At 41.5% G+C, this 4,815-nt stretch overlaps 1 long non-coding RNA gene across 2 annotated transcripts; it reads right to left on the minus strand.

The window, feature by feature from the left end:
* Positions 1–342: 342 nt before the first annotated feature.
* LOC143478055 (uncharacterized) lies at positions 343–4,390 on the minus strand. 2 transcript variants are annotated; one of them, XR_013121687.1, is made up of 4 exons: positions 4,318–4,390; positions 3,952–4,176; positions 2,850–3,696; positions 343–1,863 (listed from the first exon to the last, which is right to left on the minus strand). It is a non-coding gene; the product is annotated as an uncharacterized LOC143478055 (long non-coding RNA). The 2 variants fall into 2 exon arrangements; XR_013121686.1 differs by having other exon boundaries at positions 3,952–4,372.
* Between the last annotated feature and the right edge of the window lie 425 nt (positions 4,391–4,815).

A 4,815-nucleotide genomic window follows, 5' to 3' on the forward strand; every position in this document is an offset into this window, starting at 1 on the left:
GTCCACATATTAAACGTTTTATGTTCCCGTACTTGCCTGTCTTTCCTGCCTCCTCCCAGCGTAACAGCTGCACTATCAAAATGTAGGATTTGTCTTAGTTCCAAAAATTAACAAGACTATAGCTGGTGCATCGGAGGACCCCAGTTCTTGAGTCAATTGGGTCTAAGCACAAGCTATTACCATTATCACATCTCTAATGGTTACAGACGTGTGTAGCCCCCAGCTAGAGACACCCTCATTTACATCATCAAAATTTAAACCGTGATCCAAAAAAATTTGGACACAACATTGTTCTCAACATCCATTTCCATGAAACACTGGTTTATTAGATTTAAGGGGAAATCCAAAAGTAGAGTTGTTAGTATGGTCCAGGGTCAATATACAAATAAGAAAATTAGCAATGACATTTTTGGAGCTGTCACGGTACGGCGGGGCCCCCTACTGGGCAGCCCCCGCGGCAATTGTCTTGTTGTTGCATTGTGTTCATCCCTCAGGTGGGCGGGGCCTATGATCCGGCTCACTTGATGGTCGTTTGTTTGTCTGTGTCTTGTCTTTGTACCAGTTGACTGCTGGTCATTGTATCCTTCATTTGGATTGCGTCACGGGTTTTTGGTTTGCTCACTTTATTCATTAAAACCTCTCTTTTCCCTGAGACTTGGCATGATCGCTTACATTTTATTTCGCACTCCCTGCCCATCACAGGAGCAATGACTTCAGAGTGGGTTTGTGCCAACAAAACCCAACAATTTACAGCTAAATTTCTTAAGCAAAAATAATAATAAAAAAATTTTTTATAACAACTTGAGCCTACTGCACAAGACACCACAAGGCACCATCACACTCGTGAGACAAGCTTTTAAACTGCTGACAAACCGTCGACCAATCTCAGCACTAATTGAGAAGGTGCATTACATTTACGGAATTTAGCAGACGCTCTTATCCAGAGGGGCTTACAAAATGCTTTGCGTTTGATCACAGAATTCATCCTAGGTAATAGTACAGATAGGCCAGAATTCAAGATACCCTTGAGTCAGACTACTACTAAACTACAGGAGTTATGTCATTACCTAGTGTTTTGCAAGTTAGACGTTTGCCAAGAAGCACAAATAACCATAGACAGACATACAATTTAAGAACAACGGCAAGTGCTACCTGCTGAGTTAGTGATCTTTTAAGAACTCAAAACAGGTTAGTCTTCAGTCTACACTTTAAGACAGCAATAGACTCTGCAGTCCGAACAGCTAATGTGAGATCGTTCCTTCATCTTGGAGCCAGGACAGCGAATAGTCTGGAGCTTGATCAGTAACACAACCAGTTGTTAATCTCGTCACACCGCCATCTTCTAGATGACCTGTAAACAGAACTAAAGCAGCAAGAAAAAGCACAAACATCCCCAAAACAGCAATGGCAATAACACATGATAACAACAGAACACACAGAATAAATTCAGTATTTAGATGAACATGGACACCAAAAACAGGGCTGTATAGAAAACAAAGACCAGTGAACAAGAACTGAAAACAAGGGGTATAAATACATGAGACGAGGCGTGGACTTAAATGACAGGACATGAATACTAAAACCAAAACAACATTGCATGTGGAAAATGAAAACATGGAAGAAAATCATACCTGACAGGTGGGGGGTGGGGTAAGGTGTGACATATGATGAACTGTCAGACAGAATGATGTTTCTGTTGAGAGGTTTTTAACCAGATTTTTTTCTGCCGATTCCTTTGGTTGGATTTTGCATGATGTCAGATCCATCACAGTACCAATCAGAGTCCCCTATACATGCTGCCTTCGGGCAGCTTGGGCACTTCACTGGCTCCACCCATTCTGGAAGCTGTACCTCCACTCAGCACTACGAAATAAGAGTCTAAAATGAGTGGGGAAATGATATTGAGGCTGGAGGGCACACAGAGGGTACAATACAGGATCAGTACCACAATACAGTACCAGTACCACAATGCAATACAATGTGTACAATACCACATGTGCTTGCTTTGAAAACCTTGCAAAAACCTAGTTGCTAAAAAGCTTGTGAAAGCTTGCGTGTGAAAGCACTCTCCCTTGTGAAGCCACTCTCCCATGAGAAAAGTCTTTCACATGACCACATTCCTGCACATAAATCAGTCTCTTTACGACTCAGCAACCATTACCCTTAAAATATAAAACACTCTTATCCTTACTACTGTGCCACAACACCAGCACTGAGTTGACATGTCAATCATTACGTGATCTTACACACTCTCATAGATCTTCCAGGAAGCAGATCGAATTTCTGGAGCATTTATTTACTATCAAACTGTATTACTGTAATACACATATAGTTCTTAAATTGAGCATTGCTTATTCTAAAGAATTTCATTACTTTTGTAAGTCGCTCTGGATAAGAGCGTCTGCTAAATGCCATGAATGTAAATGTAAAAATTACTTTTCAAAATGATGTGAAACCAAGTTTCAGATTAATTACAGATTAATTATAAGATTCTTTATTACAGAATCTAGATCACCAGAGGACCAGCACATTAAAGTGTATTTCATAGTAATATGTTCTTAGAGATCTTAACTATATATTAATATCATATAAAATATTATATGTTAAAATATTAATATTCTTAGAATGCAATCCGAAATGTGCGACTACAGCTTCTGATGTTAGACAGACAAGAAATCTCAAATACCAAAAACCAGGGATCTTATATTGCTCCAAACCTCTGTAATAATGTTCCAGGAAATATTAGGAATGCAATCTCTATAGATGTTTTTAATTCCAAATTAAAATGTGTTTATTTAGGATGGCCTAAAGGTATTCTATTACATTTTTCATGTGCTTCATGAATTTACTTTGTTTCTTATCCAAAGGGAACAATATTCATCCATCCAATATCCATTTTAATCCGCTTATCCAGGTCCAGGTTGCAGTAGCCTAAGCAAAGAGGCCCAGGTTTCCCTCTCCCCAGCCACCTCTTCCAGCTCTTCTGGGAGGATACTGAGGCGCAGGACAGCCGAGAGATACAATCTCTCCAGAGTGTCCTGGGTCTTTCCCGGGGTCTCCTCCCGGTTGGACATGTCCGGAGCACCTCACCAGGGAGGCGCCCAGGTGGTAACTGGGCCACATGCCCAAACCACCTCAACTGGCTCCTCTCTACATGGAGGAGCAGTGACTCTACTCAGTCTCTTCCAGATGACCGTGCTCTGTACCTTATCTCTAAGGGACAGCCCAGAAACCCTGAAGAGAAAACTCATTTCCACCGCTTGTATTCTTGATCTCATTGTTTCGGTCACTACCCAGAGCTCGTGACCATAGCTGAGAGTCGGAACGTAGATTGACCAGTAAATTGAAAGCTTTGCCTTTTGGCTCAGTTCTCTCTTCACCGCAACGGTCTCGTGCAGCGTCAACACTGCAGCCGACACACCGATCCGCCTGTCAATCTCTTGTTCCATCTTTCCCTCACTTGTGAACAAGAACCCGAGATACTTGAACTCTTCCACTTGAGGCAAAGACTCACTCCCGACCCAGAGAGGGCACTCCACCCTTGTCTGACTGAGTAACATTTTCTCAGTTTTAGATGTGCTGATTCTCATCCCGGCCCGCTCACACTTGGCTGCAAACTGATTCAGCGAAAGTTGTAGGTCCTGGCCCGATTATACCAACAGACCCACATCATTGGCAAAAAGGAGACATGGAATCCTGAGGGATCAATAAAAACATTTAAATCTCATTTATTTGTTTATTAGGATTTATTTGTTGATATTTGCTACTTATTATTGCAGTTACCTATAATATTCCCTGTAACTTTATCATTACATCATTAGATCAGATATACAATCAACTGGAGTCTAACAAATATGTATGTTGAGATTTTCAGGTACAGGCAAGGTAAATTACATATTCAAATGTAAAAACATTTGCATTCTTGTTTCAAAAGATGCTCAGTTAACAGACCTGTTCAATTCTAGGTTTTGATGCTCAGCTAAAAGTGATGTTCACATCTAGGGTTGATCTCTCATTCCTGCTTGTGCTCCAGTAAAGTTGCCTCTTCGTATGTATGAATGTCTACTTGTTGCTGCAAGGGTTGATTAGCATAAAAATCCTGGTTCCATGTTGCTGTAGAAAATTGCTTAAAGACAGGAGCCCACTCACTTACACGGTATTCCTTGTGTTGCGAGACTGAAGTAGCAGGAGACAAGGGTGGTAATGGCATATCTTTAATTTCCATGTTGTCAGACCAAACAAACAACAAAATGACTCAAAAGTATACCAGCGCTTACATTACAGCACATAGCGCAAAACGCTAAACAGTTCACATACTCAGCCAAATAAAGAGTCACAATAGGCAACAGTCCCAGTCCTTGGGTCGATGTAGCTCTTCAGGGACAGCAACGAGGAATGCACAGCACTGGAACTCAGGAATTGTGCATTTATATAGGGAGGAATGGAGAGAGGGATGAGAAACGTGTGTGTGCTGATGAGAGGGCGTGTCAGTTAGTAGGGATTTGTGAGCGAGGGAGTGGCATGGTGTTGGTGTGTGTGTGTCTGGGCGTGAGTGTAGATGTCTCCCCTGATGACTGGGACCGGCCTACAATGACAACTTGCTCTTTTCCTCTCATGCATATTAATTTCTAGAGATTCCATAAGAATGGATAAGAATGGATTTATAACTGCTAAGTACCTCCATGCCGCTTTAATTGCATTCAACACAGGGACCCTACAGTGCTCTACAGTAGAGCTCTACAGTGCACTACTGAAAGAGGAAATTAAAAAGGAATGAATTGCATCACCTGTGCATCTGCTTCTAGTCTCTCCCAA

Source organism: Brachyhypopomus gauderio, chromosome 16 (genome assembly GCF_052324685.1).
Source record: "Brachyhypopomus gauderio isolate BG-103 chromosome 16, BGAUD_0.2, whole genome shotgun sequence".
Classification (NCBI taxonomy): Eukaryota; Metazoa; Chordata; class Actinopteri; order Gymnotiformes; family Hypopomidae; genus Brachyhypopomus; species Brachyhypopomus gauderio.